Source organism: Eriocheir sinensis, chromosome 57 (assembly GCF_024679095.1).
Source record: "Eriocheir sinensis breed Jianghai 21 chromosome 57, ASM2467909v1, whole genome shotgun sequence".
NCBI classification, from domain to species: Eukaryota; Metazoa; Arthropoda; class Malacostraca; order Decapoda; family Varunidae; genus Eriocheir; species Eriocheir sinensis.
Window position 1 is genome coordinate 9,807,308 of NC_066565.1, and position 14,833 is coordinate 9,822,140.

A 14,833-nucleotide genomic window follows, 5' to 3' on the forward strand; every position below is an offset into this window, starting at 1 on the left:
CTAACGAAATATAAGTTACTTGAACCCTACTCTCGAGATGTTACTTCGATCTCTGTACGTATAGGCAAGATTACATCTCTTAAAGTAACGCTATATAAGTAACCTCATTTAACCTGCGAGATGTTTGTATAAGTAACCTCAATTCACTGGTATGTTTGTATAAGTAACCTCATTTCACTGGTATGTTTGTATAAGTAACCTCAATTCACTGGTATGTTTGTATAAGTAACCTCATTTCACTGGTATGTTTGTATAAGTAACATCAATTCATTTCATATGTCGTATGTTACTTTGATCTGTATGTAAAGGGAAGATTACATCATTTAAACTAGCAAAATATAAGTTATGCCAACCTTACCTTTGAGATGTTTGTATAAGTAACTTCAATTCAGTCGTATGTCGTATGTTCATTTGATCTCTGTATGTCAAGGAGAGATTACGTCATTTAAACTAATGGAATATAACTTGTCAACCTTACCTACGAAGTGCTTGTATAAGTAACTGCAATTTGTATGTCGTGTGTTAATTTGATCTCTGTACGTTGAGGCAAGATTACGGCAACACGGCACTCACTGTTATGCTCATTTCTCGTCTTTATGTAGATGTAACATTACGATCCATGTTATACTGAAGTTACTGTGTCATCCCTAACATTACGTATATGTCACTTTGGTTACTAAGTCTTGTTAACATTACTAACCATTATATTTAAGTTACTGTGTCATCCCTAACATTACGTATATGTCACTTTGGTTACTAAGTCTTGTTAACATTACTAACCATTATATTTAAGTTACTGTGTCATCCCTAACATTACGTATATGTCACTTTGGTTACTAAGTCTTGTTAACATTACGCATTCATTCACTTTGGTTACTAAGTCTTGTTAACATTACGCATTCATTCACTTTGGTTACTAAGTCTTGTTAACATTACGCATTCATTCACTTTGGTTACTAAGTTTTGTTAACATTACGCATTCATTCACTGCGGTTACTAAGTCTTGTTAACATTACGTATCCATTTCATTTGTTACTATGCCATTTGTAACATTACGTATACATGTCACTTTGGTTACTAAGCTTTTTTAGCGTAATATATCCATTTAATTTAAGTTACTATGTCATTTAACATTACGTATACATATCGGTGTGGGTACCATGTATCTTGTAACATTACGATCCGTGCCACTTAATATACGTATATATTTTGTAACATTCTGATCCATGCCACTAAAATTAATATGCCATTTGTAACATGATGAATTCTGACACTTAAATTATTGTTAGTTCATCTGCAACATTACGATCCTCATCACACGTAAGTTACCATGTCCTCAGTAACATTACGTATCTATGTCACTGCTGAGTTACTGTATCTTTTTTTATACAATCATTCCACAATCTTTCTACAATCCCTGTCATGCTTAAGTCACTACGCTGTCTGTAACGCTCGGTCCTCGTCACTTACGTCACCATATCTTCCGTAACATTACAATCCCTATCACACTTGGGTTACTGTGTCATCTGTAGCAATGCGTACTCCTGTCCCTTCGGTTGCTAAATCTTTTGTAATGCTTATTTCTGTCACTATTAACTTGCTCTGCCCTTTGTAACACTGAGACCAGGTTATGTTAGTCATTTGTTTTGTCACTTCTGTCCATCGAGAGAAGGTTATGGAAGCTAGTCAAATGAATGTAATGAATGACTGGCTAACATAACCTTGTCTCAAACTAAAGAAAAACATATGTAATGAATGACTGGCTAACATAACCTTGTCTCAAACTAAAGAAAAACACATGTAATGAATGACTGGCTAACATAACCTTGTCTCAAACTAAAGAAAACATATGTAATGAATGACTGCTAACATAACCTTGTGTCAAACTAAAGAATAACAAATGTAATGAATGACTGGCTAACATAACCTTGTGTCAAACTAAAGAAAAACATGTGTAATGAATGACTGGCTAACATAACCTTGTCTCAAACTAAAGAAAAACACATGTAATGAATGACTGGCTAACATAACCTTGTCTCAAACTAAAGAAAAACATGTGTAATGAATGAAACTAAAGAAAAACATATGTAATGAATGACTGGCTAACATAACCTTGTCTCAAACTAAAGAAAAACATATGTAATGAATGACTGGCTAACATAACCTTGTCTCAAACTAAAGAAAAACATGTAATGAATGACTGGCTAACATAACCTTGTCTCAAACTAAAGAAAAACATATGTAATGAATGACTGGCTAACATAACCTTGTGTTGATTTAAATGATAAATTTCTAGCCTATTGAAACAAATACTACATCAATCACGTGTTCTCAGGATGCAAACTAATTCTGATCAGTTAGGAATAGGCTACAACTCATCTTGACAATTTATAAGAGCAGAAATTTTTCATTGATATTGAATTTAACCTTTAATTAGGGCAAAGGGAAAGATATATAGATACATAGAATATTACTATGTAGCATATAGCAGTTGTAGCTTTTACACATGCTAATAATTTAACAATCACAGACAAAATAGTAACCTATTACTGCTTCATTAAGAGCCATTTTCAAACTTAACAACCCAACCTCATCCTGTTGAACAGTAAACCTATCTCTAACACAAACACTAGAATAATACATTCATTTAGGTTAGTAATACAGTTCTGTTTTTCAATCTACCTTTTTCAGTGCCTACCCTGCAAGCTTGGGAATGGGGTAACCTGGTTAGTTTAGGTTTGATTCTTTCAAATATTCAATCAAACAGTATGTTAGTTTAGGTTTGATTCTTTCAAATATTCAATCAAACAGTATGTTAGTTTAGGTTTGATTCTTTCAAATATTCAATCAAACAGTATGTTAGTTTAGGTTTGATTCTTTCAAATATTCAATCAAACAGTATGTTAGTTTAGGTTTGATTCTTTCAAATATTCAATCAAACAGTATGTTAGTTTAGGTTTGATTCTTTCAAATATTCAATCAAACAGTATGTTAGTTTAGGTTTGATTCTTTCAAATATTCAATCAAACAGTATACTATGTTAGCTATAATTCAATCTGCCCCAAACATATTAATGTGGTACTAAACAACTGTTTGATTGCAGCCTGAAGCAGGAAGACAGAAGCTTAATGAAGAAGACTGGTGAGGGCCCCCGCCATCACTGAAGAACATGGTGCTGTCACCACTGTTATCTCTGGAGAGCTTCACATGGCACCCTCCATCACTGCCCGCCATCACTGAAGAACATGGTGCTGTCACCACTGTTATCTGTGGAGAGCTTCACATGGCACCCTCCATCACTGCCCAACATCACTGAAGAACATGGTGCTGTCACCACTGTTATCTCTGGAGAGCTTCACATGGCACCCTCCATCACTGCCCAACATCACTGAAGAACATGGTGCTGTCACCACTGTTATCTCTGGAGAGCTTCACATGGCACCCTCCATCACTGCCTGCCATCACTGAAGAACATGGTGCTGTCACCACTGTTATCTGTGGAGAGCTTCACATGGCACCCTCCATCACTGCCCGCCATCACTGAAGAACATGATGCTGTCACCACTGTTATCTCTGGAGAGCTTCACATGGCACCCTCCATCACTGCCCGCCATCACTGAAGAACATGATGCTGTCACCACTGTTATCTCTGGAGAGCTTCACATGGCACCCTCCATCACTGCCGTCAATCAAAGAAGAACATGATGCTGTCACCACTGTTATCTGTGGAGAGCTTCACATGGCACCCTCCATCACTGCCCAACATCACTGAAGAACATGGTGCTGTCACCACTGTTATCTGTGGAGAGCTTCACATGGCACCCTCCATCACTGCCCAACATCACTGAAGAACATGGTGCTGTCACCACTGTTATCTGTGGAGAGCTTCACATGGCACCCTCCATCACTGCCCAACATCACTGAAGAACATGGTGCTGTCACCACTGTTATCTGTGGAGAGCTTCACATGGCACCCTCCATCACTGCCCAACATCACTGAAGAACATGATGCTGTCACCACTGTTATCTCTGGAGAGCTTCACATGGCACCCTCCATCACTGCCTGCCATCACTGAAGAACATGATGCTGTCACCACTGTTATCTCTGGAGAGCTTCACATGGCACCCTCCATCACTGCCCAACATCACTGAAGAACATGATGCTGTCACCACTGTTATCTGTGGAGAGCTTCACATGGCACCCTCCATCACTGCCCAACATCACTGAAGAACATGGTGCTGTCACCACTGTTATCTGTGGAGAGCTTCACATGGCACCCTCCATCACTGCCCAACATCACTGAAGAACATGGTGCTGTCACCACTGTTATCTGTGGAGAGCTTCACATGGCACCATCCATCACTGCCAACATCACTGAAGAACATGGTGCTGTCACCACTGTTATCTGTGGAGAGCTTCACATGGCACCCTCCATCACTGCCCGCCATCACTGAAGAACATGGTGCTGTCACCACTGTTATCTCTGGAGAGCTTCACATGGCACCCTCCATCACTGCCTGCCATCACTGAAGAACATGATGCTGTCACCACTGTTATCTCTGGAGAGCTTCACATGGCACCCTCCATCACTGCCTGCCATCACTGAAGAACATGGTGCTGTCACCACTGTTATCTGTGGAGAGCTTCACATGGCACCCTCCATCACTGCCCAACATCACTGAAGAACATGGTGCTGTCACCACTGTTATCTGTGGAGAGCTTCACATGGCACCCTCCATCACTGCCCAACATCACTGAAGAACATGGTGCTGTCACCACTGTTATCTCTGGAGAGCTTCACATGGCACCCTCCATCACTGCCCAACATCACTGAAGAACATGATGCTGTCACCACTGTTATCTGTGGAGAGCTTCACATGGCACCCTCCATCACTGCCCAACATCACTGAAGAACATGGTGCTGTCACCACTGTTATCTGTGGAGAGCTTCACATGGCACCTCCATCACTGCCCAACATCACTGAAGAACATGGTGCTGTCACCACTGTTATCTGTGGAGAGCTTCACATGGCACCCTCCATCACTGCCTGCCATCACTGAAGAACATGATGCTGTCACCACTGTTATCTGTGGAGAGCTTCACATGGCACCCTCCATCACTGCCCAACATCACTGAAGAACATGGTGCTGTCACCACTGTTATCTGTGGAGAGCTTCACATGGCACCCTCCATCACTGCCTGCCATCACTGAAGAACATGGTGCTGTCACCACTGTTATCTGTGGAGAGCTTCACATGGCACCCTCCATCACTGCCCAACATCACTGAAGAACATGATGCTGTCACCACTGTTATCTGTGGAGAGCTTCACATGGCACCCTCCATCACTGCCCAACATCACTGAAGAACATGGTGCTGTCACCACTGTTATCTGTGGAGAGCTTCACATGGCACCCTCCATCACTGCCCGCCATCACTGAAGAACATGGTGCTGTCACCACTGTTATCTGTGGAGAGCTTCACATGGCACCCTCCATCACTGCCCGCCATCACTGAAGAACATGGTGCTGTCACCACTGTTATCTGTGGAGAGCTTCACATGGCACCCTCCATCACTGAAGAACATGATGCTGTCACCACTGTTATCTCTGGAGAGCTTCACATGGCACCCTCCATCACTGCCTGCCATCACTGAAGAACATGATGCTGTCACCACTGTTATCTCTGGAGAGCTTCACATGGCACCCTCCATCACTGCCTGCCATCACTGAAGAACATGGTGCTGTCACCACTGTTATCTGTGGAGAGCTTCATGGCACCCTCCATCACTGCCTGCCATCACTGAAGAACATGGTGCTGTCACCACTGTTATCTGTGGAGAGCTTCACATGGCACCCTCCATCACTGCCTGCCATCACTGAAGAACATGGTGCTGTCACCACTGTTATCTGTGGAGAGATTCTGATGGCACCCTCCAACACTGCCCTCCATCACTGAAGAACATGATGCTGTCACCACTGTTATCTGTGGAGAGCTTCACATGGCACCCTCCATCACTGCCTGCCATCACTGAAGAACATGGTGCTGTCACCACTGTTATCTGTGGAGAGCTTCACATGGCACCCTCCATCACTGCCTGCCATCACTGAAGAACATGGTGCTGTCACCACTGTTATCTGTGGAGAGCTTCACATGGCACCCTCCATCACTGCCCAACATCACTGAAGAACATGATGCTGTCACCACTGTTATCTCTGGAGAGCTTCACATGGCACCCTCCATCACTGCCCAACATCACTGAAGAACATGATGCTGTCACCACTGTTATCTCTGGAGAGCTTCACATGGCACCCTCCATCACGAGAGCAAAAGCAGAGAAAAACAGACAGATAACAGGTGCTTCAGGGAGAGTTGTGAATGATAAAGTATTGTAAGGGATGAGAATTTATTTTTTTTTATTATTTTTTTTTTTTTAATTTTTTTAGGTGCTGCCTGTAGTTCTGGAGGGCTCTTTTGAGAAGCATCTTGGACAGTCTCATCCCAATAGTGGCACAGGCGAATTCTATTTATAGTGGCTGCCATGATGTATGACTGCTTGGCCCATGCTGCCCCCCAGTGCTCCACTTGAACGAACTCGCTGAAGTTAGGGTTGACTGCGGATCTGGGCAGCATGTGGGTAATCTTCTGCCACTCGGCGATGGCTTGAAAAATCAGCGTGTTTTTGTGGGACTCGAACCACGGGCTTACCATGCCCACACGCTGACCACTCGCATCATTGCTCACCTCTCATTAGCTTTTGAGCCTGTGATGAGAGAACTCATTACCCTGGGTACACACGGCAAGTGCAGCACCTTGGTTACCAGTTTACCTTCCCGGGTACCTATTTATTGACCCACCTGAAAGAGGTGATGAACAGCTGTGCCCAAACTGTTCACTGGAATCCAGTCCCAAGCCTGGATAGTCATGGCTTAAATTCACTCTCAACACTTCACCAGGGAGGCATGCAGTGGTCAAGAACAAAATTGATAAAGAGACAATTTACGGTATTACTTAAGATGTGCATCAGAAAGAATAATATATTTGTTTTTATACAACTAGAAGAGAACCCATTAATTAACCCAACACAGGTCCCATGCAACATCAGTGTTACCCACTGTTTACCTGTCCCAAGTCTCCCCAGGTACCCATTTACCGACCATCCTGAAAGAAAGGATGAACAGCTGGGTGGGTTGCATGCTGACTGCCTGGGCCGGGATTTGGACCAAGGCCTGCAGATTTGTAGTCAGGGATGCTAACCTCTGCTTTTCCATCAAACTGGTGTTCAGGTTATTATTAACATAATTTGTGTTAGCATTTAGTGTTATTTATAATATTTCCATTGATATAAGTTAATGTTTACATAATCAGTGTTGGTTTCAAGAAATGGGCACATGAAAAGGCTGTGTAAATTTTAATGAAAAAATATATAAGTAATATCTTAGTTATTTTGATTTCCTGAATTCTATACAATGTAAGATTTTAATTATATTCTACAATAAAAGCTGTGTTCATTTCTGGGGCTGTGATGCATGAACGCCTCTCCGGAGTACAAAGGGATCCCCACGGGTCTTCAATGTACAGGTCTGCCTCCTGGCGGCCACCTCTCTCCTCTCTCCCAGTGAGTCGCTCTGTGAAGGTGTCTATAGGCTGCCATCGTTGCACTCTGCAATAAAGATGGTGTTCAAACCTTGTGTCACCCACTCACCGCCATTACTAGTCCACTGCAGGACAAAGGCCTGTCCAGCATTCTCAGCCTCTACACGTCTGATGTTGATGTCTATAGTATTCCATCCTGTATGATCTTTACCTGGTCTTCTGTCTGGCCAAATTCATAATGTGCTGTGGATATAAATAATATTACTAAGTGAAAACACACACACACACACACACACAAATATTGAAATCATTTACATATGTATGACTACCTGACATTAGGGGGGAACTGCCCCCATCATCCTACCCTCCAAGATTGCTATTTTATTTTTTTGTGTGCTAAAGTTGGTTAAGATTAATGTAATTAATGTGCTCTGCAAACCAGTTTTCTAAACTGTTTTCACAAGTCTTTTCCTAACTTTCAGTTGTCTTGGAATGGATATAAAGTTTCCAAGTAAAATTTCATCTAGAAGTATGGGAGGACGGCTGCCTGCGGCTCTGCAGACACTGAGCCCATCACATTCTCACTCTTGTTAAACACATCAAACCCTATCAGATAAACAGTAAAACCTAAAATAAAGCAATGCATGTTGATGTAGCAACTCTTACTAGTGAGGGAAGTTATCGGGAAAAAAATAAAGTAAAAGGCACACTATTGTTCTTAACAGATACCATAAACTGCACTCTGCCAAGTGTTAGGTGTACACATTATATAAGAGAGAGAGAAAGCTGCTGCTTGTGGTCAGCTGACACTCTCCCATCCTCGCTCGGCTCATGGGACGCGTCACTAGTTGTGTGGTTAGGAAAATATAGTCACAATGGCAATCACACCGTAAGTTATCAAATGCCCATTTTTTCACAATTATTATTATTTCCAGACGTCGCTAGCGGCTATTTGTGCATTTATTTACTGAAATAACATAAGTAATGATAAAATCTTGTTGTTAGAGAGCAGATATGCCAGATATAATTCATTTATTGGTAGTATAATGCGTATTTCGTATATTACCATATATGGGCATGTGTATCCTAGCTCATGACTTCCTCTCGCTATTGTTTACATAAAACATTACAAGGTAACCGCACTGAAACAAAGGAGGAGGATTGTATGGGACCCTCAGTCCGTGTCTGTCATGAAAGATGTGTGATTCTCGACCCTCCACCTCTCGTGGCCCCCTACCTCCCCAGCCGCTACTCGCCCGCAGTGCGGCGTAAAAACCCACAATTGTTAGCACACCAGATGCTATTGCCATGATTACAGCATCTGGAGATGAATACTCAGATGAGGAGGAAAATATTGATGAGATAGCACCTGATGTGTCCAGCACTGAAAGTGAAAACTCATATTCTGAGGCAGACACCGAGTCATCTGATGCTTCGTATCAGCCTCCCAGCCCACCACCACTGCCTCCTCCTCGTCCTCCTCCTCCTCCCACACGTGATGCGCAGCGTGCTAGACGACGCCTCCTGCCTGCCCTCCGCCGCACGCGACAACAGCCTGCATTTACATGGACAGATGGTGATGATTTTATTCCAAATGTGTATGATTTTGATAATGCATCAAGCGGAATTTCTGACGCTAGTGGCATCACAGATGACTCCACTATCCTAGATTTTTTCAAGCTGTTTGTGGACGATGCTGTCATAGATCTGATTGTTTGTGAAACTAATAAGTATTTTGTATATTGTGGTGGTTTCACAAACTTGTCACCCTTCTCAAGAGCTAGGAGGTGGAAAGACACAACTTCCCAAGAAATGCATGTATTTCTGGCTCTCACGCTGCTGATGCCCCTTGTGAAAAAGCATGCTATTCGTGACTATTGGAAGAAAGACAGCATGACCTTCCTTCCTGTCTTTCCAAGATATATGTCACGGGATAGGTATCAGCTCTTACTGCAATTCATTCATTTTGCTGACAACACCTCACAGGACAAGAGTGATTCACTTTGCAAAATTCGAGAACTCTTCACAATGATGAATGTGAACTTCACCAAATATTTTACTCCCTTTCAGAAACTTGTGATTGATGAGAGCCTGGTACTTTTTAGAGGCAGGCTTTCATTTAGACAGTACATAAAAAGTAAGGCTCACCGTTTTGGGATAAAATTATTTGTGGTGTGTGATTGTGAGACAGGTGTTGTGATGAAAATTCTTGTCTACACAGGAGCAACCACAGACAATATATCCCCAAACGACCCCCTGGGAATGTCAGGTGCAGTAGTGAGGACGCTCCTGGATAATTATCTGAACAAGAACCACCTGCTTTACACTGACAGGTGGTACACCAGTCCCATCCTTTGCAAGTTTCTTCATGACAATGGGACTGGTTCTTGTGGCACAGTGGGCCCAAACAGGAAGGGCATGCCAAAATTTCTCGACATTGCCCGAGGTACATGTGCTCGTCAAAAAACAGAAGACATGTTAGCCATAAAGTGGAAGGACAAGCGTGATGTTCACCTTCTGACTACATTCCATAAGGGTGAGCTACAAGATACAGGAAAAATTGACCCTAAGACCAAAGACCCTGTCATCAAGCCTGATGTTGTGAAAGATTACACATTGAACATGAGACTGATAGATAAAGCTGACATGCAAATAGGAAATGTGGAATGTCTAAGGAAATCTGTGAAGTGGTATAAAAAACTCTTCTTTCACTTGACTGACATCTCAGTGCTGAATGCCTACAACTTCTACCTGATGAAAACTGGTGAAAGGATGCCCCTGAAAGATTTCGTGCATGAACTGGTGTACCAAATGCTAGAAAAATATGGGACATCTACATCAGCCTATCATGGACGCCCAGCTTCTGATCTTGGACACAGACCAGATCGTCTGGAGTGTAGGGAGTATATGTCCAGGCATTACTTGATCGCGATACCTCCGACTGCCACAGGAAAGAAAGGTATCCTTCAGTGCTTCGTATGCACTAACACAAAGCGTCGTCGCAAAGCAAGAGTGCGTACAAAGTGGAAGTGTGCAGAATGTGACGTACCGTTGTGTGTAGGTGGATGCATGAGGGATTACCACTCCCTCTCTGTCTATTAGTTGGTAGACAGGCAAGAGACTAATTCTTTTTACCTGTGCTAAAGGTACTACACTGAAATTCAGCAGTGATGAGCAGTTCTTTTTGTTCTGTTTTATTGAAAAGAAAGCAAGTATTTATGTTGGTTTTGATACATTTAGTGAAAACTACATTCATTTTATTTCTTGTTCTCAAAAAAAAAAAAAAAGAAACCATTTTGTTGTGTTCTATTGCGAAGGAAGCCAGTATTTTATGTTGAATTTGATAATAATAGTGTGTACATCAAGAAAACACTCTGAAAACATATTTTATATTATTTGTGTGAATATAATGTATACAAAAGTGTGATAAATAATTACCCTAGTACATTCGTGAGCAGCTCTGAGCAATTGCAGTTCAAATCAGGCAAAAAATTCTGTGTAATTTAGTGAGAACACCTGCACAACTTGCGGCGGAAAATAATCACCCGCTAAGATGGCAATACTCAACAACGCACAACGTACCACCAGGAAACCAACTTCCCCTCGTTATTGCACCACTTTCCAGGGTGAGTAGAGACCTTAATTTTTTACAGTAGATGCGTAACACTCTATTATGCATGAGAATAATGATTTTTTCCATATTTGCAAGACCCGATTTTTCGGCCAAAAATGCGTCTCAAAGGTATGACCCAAAAACCTATATGCGACCTGAAAGGGTTAAAGCCAAAATTCATTATGTCGCTGTCTCCTAAAAGCATGGGTTTGCTGTAGCAGATAGGAATTTGATCATAAATTCAGCCATCGTAAAGCACGGGGACACACACACACTCACACACACACACACACATATATATACACATACACACACACACACACATATATACACACACACAAACACATACAGTTACCTATCTCAATATGCACTGCCATTTTTTTCTATTCCTATTTTGAGGGAAAAAATATATATCTTTGACACAAGGAAATCCAGCACATATTATAAGGCTTTAAGGAAACTCTATGAGGAACATAACAAGGAGAATCATGACATGGAGGGGCAGTGGCTGAGCGGTTAGCATACCAGCGCCGCATTCAGGAGGTCCCAGGTTCGCGCCCCACCCACCACCACAAGATGGGATATTTCAGTTAGCGCCGAGTGGCCACGGACTACCCCCATGCTGCCCTCAAGACCTCCTGCCAATCCAGACTCTGGAGTCTCGCTCTGAATGGGATCACAGGTGAGCTCCGGGGCACAGCAAGCAAGACAGCGCCACTATAAACAATTGCCTGCACCGTGATGGGCTGGGACCGACCATCAGGACCCATCACGAAAGCCTACCGGCATAGCTGGGCGTTATCGTGATAAGTTATCGCGATACTTTATTGCTGATAACAAAATCGGATTATCGACCATCCGCTACTTATTTAAATATATATCGATATCTTCGTTACTTTTGTAACCAAACTAGCGATAATCGCTACTTTTTTTTTTACGCCTCTCAGAAAAAAAACGTCTCCCTACTGCGCATGCGTGGCCCGGTGTTGTATGAAAAAACTTCGGGGTATGAAATCTTTTCGGTGATGAGATTTCATACTTAGATCATGAAAATTAAAACACTAGGTTATTTTTTTATGCTACTCAAAAATCAATATATCAGAGAAAAATCATTTAACTTTGCCCCCAAAATGATTATTCACTGCCTCAAATTTGATATTCCATATTCGTTTGTGACCATGCCATGATACTTAAGGCACCCGGTGTTGTGTTATTTGGTGTCCCATCATCAAAAGCTGGTGGTGTTGTGTTATTTGGTGTCCCATCGTCAAAAGCTGGCGCTTTTGTTTACAAACACTGGTCTCTCGTGAACTGCGCATGCTCAGACCATTAATTGTAGACCTGTACAGTCTCACAATGCTTTTTTAACACATTAAGAGTTGCTGGAAAGCTGAATCAAACATACAGTACCACCATCCTCACTGTTTCTAGAATGACGTACACTCTGTACATATAAATACAACTCGTACAGAGTGTCGTTCTAGAAACAGCGAGGATGGTGGTAGTGGTACTATATGTCTGATTCAGCCTTCCAGCAACTCTTAATTGCAGTTTACAAGCTTTGTGAGACTATACAGGTCTACGCTTGCTGGTCTGAGCATGCACCGTTCACGAGAGACCAGTGTTTGTAAACAATTTTTGACGGTGGAGACGCCAAATAACACAACACCGGTTCAGGCATTTCTAGTATTACTGTCCATATGTACGTGTCAACGTGTGGTTTTAAGGTTTTGTAAGTTTCCTAAAATACAGATAATGAAAATTTGAATTCATCAATGTTGTTCTATCTGAAATATCAATATAGTATCGTTTTCGCCTATCGGACTTATCGCTAGCTAGTACGGGAATTGTGGATTTATATCGGGTATCGGTTATCACCTATATTTGTGTCTCTAGTTAACGAATATCGGTTATCGCCGTTGACGTTTTTCATTATCAGTTATCGGGAATAAGGTTTTCTGTTATCATGCCCAGCTATGCCTACCGGTACCATAGACTAGAAAATAATAATAAAGAAATAAATCGGTCAACACACACACACACACTCACCTCAGCAAGTTCCCCTTGCAGCTGGGTTGGGGGAGGCGTGGGTGTGTTCCCAGCACCAGCGGCCGCCCGGTAGGCTGAGGGGAGCTGCATCATCATGAGGGATGGCTGCTGCCTGAGACCTTCAAGGGACAGCTGGGAACAAAACCTGCCAAGAGAAGATCAGTTAGCAGACAGCCACCATTCATCTGCCTGTTAGTAATGTGGGTAACACACACACACACACACACACACACACACACACACACACACACACACACACACACACACACACACACGAGGGGGAAAAAAGGGAGAAGGGAAGAAAGGTTTAACCTATTAAATCTCAAGGGTCTTTTCTTTTAGTATTTTTTGGTAGTTTTCATTAAATTACATTCATCTGGTTAAAGAAAGATGCAACATAATGGTCTTAGCTTTTATTTTCCTTTAATAAGCTTGAAATCAGCTGTCCTCAAAAGAGGACACTGGGACAATATCATATCAACTGGGAAAATAAGGAAAGAAAACTATTACTATGTAATATTCTTTTTCATATATATGGAGCATGAAAAATACTCTATTATTCTTTTTGACAACACGCAGTTTACTATTATAATGAAAACTAAAAGTAAAAATGTACCTGTTATAGTAACAGTTCTGCCATGTGTATATCAATAGTAAAATCCAATACAAAACAAAAATACTTGTGCAGTGCTGCAACGCCTTCCTTGGCACCGTCTTTCCTTCTCCCTTTGCAATGACATGGGCCTTTCCATCATAGCGAGCATCAACCATTGTTGTGGACGGGCTAGGGCACAGCTTTTCCTTCCCAGTCTTCCATTTGCATCACCCAGCTTCAAGTGTGGAACACAAATCTCTCTTCTGAAGGTTATCAAATCAAGCTGATCCTTTCCTTCATGCAGGAATTTATGAATTTTCACCTACAGAAATGCTTTCTTCAAATATACCAAATTGCTGAAATGATCACAGAATTTCCTTTTTTTTCTGGTGGGTTTATCTTTCTATACAGCACATTCCTCAGTGACATCTTTGTCCACATGAACCTCTAGTGTACCTGGTACATCTTGAACAGATATTTCACCAATTACATCACCACTGACATCCTCTTCGTCAGTCAGTTCATCTGCATCTGGTGGTCCAATAATCACATCGCCCTTTTCAAACTCTCCCTCGGCGCCCTTTTCACACAACAAGGCATGTGCTTCATCTATTGTCAGTGCAGAATAGGTAGCTTTCACCATCTGCAATACAGCAGCTCAATGCAGCACTCAAGTGAGCAATACCTAAGTCAACAAGTATACGATATAAAAGAGTGAACACACACACACACACACACACACACACACACACACACACACACACACACACACATACACGGCCCGGTAGCTCAGGGGTAGAGCGTCTGGCTCACAACCAGAAGGATCAGGGTTCAATTCCCCGGCCGGGTGAAGGTAAGTTGGATTTGTCTTCTTTCACGTGTAGCCCCTGTTCACCTAGCAGTGAGTAGGTACGCGACGTCAGGCAAGGAGTTGTGACCTCGTTGTCGCGGTGTGTTGTGTGTGAGTGGTCTCAGTCCT

At 42.2% G+C, this 14,833-nt stretch overlaps 2 protein-coding genes and 1 long non-coding RNA gene across 31 annotated transcripts in view; 1 reads left to right on the forward strand and 2 right to left on the reverse strand.

Annotated features, from left to right (window-relative positions):
• Nucleotides 1-14,833, forward strand: part of LOC126984853 (uncharacterized) — a 129,588-nt gene that overhangs the window by 77,835 nt on the left and 36,920 nt on the right. The window lies entirely within an intron of this gene.
• On the reverse strand, nucleotides 149-5,562 carry LOC126984862 (uncharacterized). 15 transcript variants are annotated; one of them, XR_007738076.1, is made up of 6 exons: nucleotides 5,113-5,561; nucleotides 4,401-4,961; nucleotides 2,215-3,184; nucleotides 2,113-2,164; nucleotides 1,928-2,031; nucleotides 149-1,825 (listed from the first exon to the last, which is right to left on the reverse strand). It is a non-coding gene; the product is annotated as an uncharacterized LOC126984862 (long non-coding RNA). The 15 variants fall into 15 exon arrangements; XR_007738072.1 differs by having other exon boundaries at nucleotides 149-1,721; nucleotides 1,774-1,825; nucleotides 2,113-3,184; XR_007738067.1 differs by having other exon boundaries at nucleotides 2,113-3,184; nucleotides 5,113-5,562.
• The window catches only part of LOC126984856 (gastrula zinc finger protein XlCGF46.1-like), a 91,757-nt gene continuing 84,319 nt past the window's right edge, over nucleotides 7,396-14,833 (reverse strand). For all 15 annotated transcript variants that reach the window (XM_050839091.1, XM_050839092.1, XM_050839090.1 and 12 more), the window contains 2 exons: nucleotides 13,260-13,404; nucleotides 7,396-7,664 (listed from right to left, as the gene is read on the reverse strand). The gene's annotated coding sequence lies outside the window, so the exon portion shown is untranslated. The remainder of the gene's footprint in view (nucleotides 7,665-13,259; nucleotides 13,405-14,833) is intronic.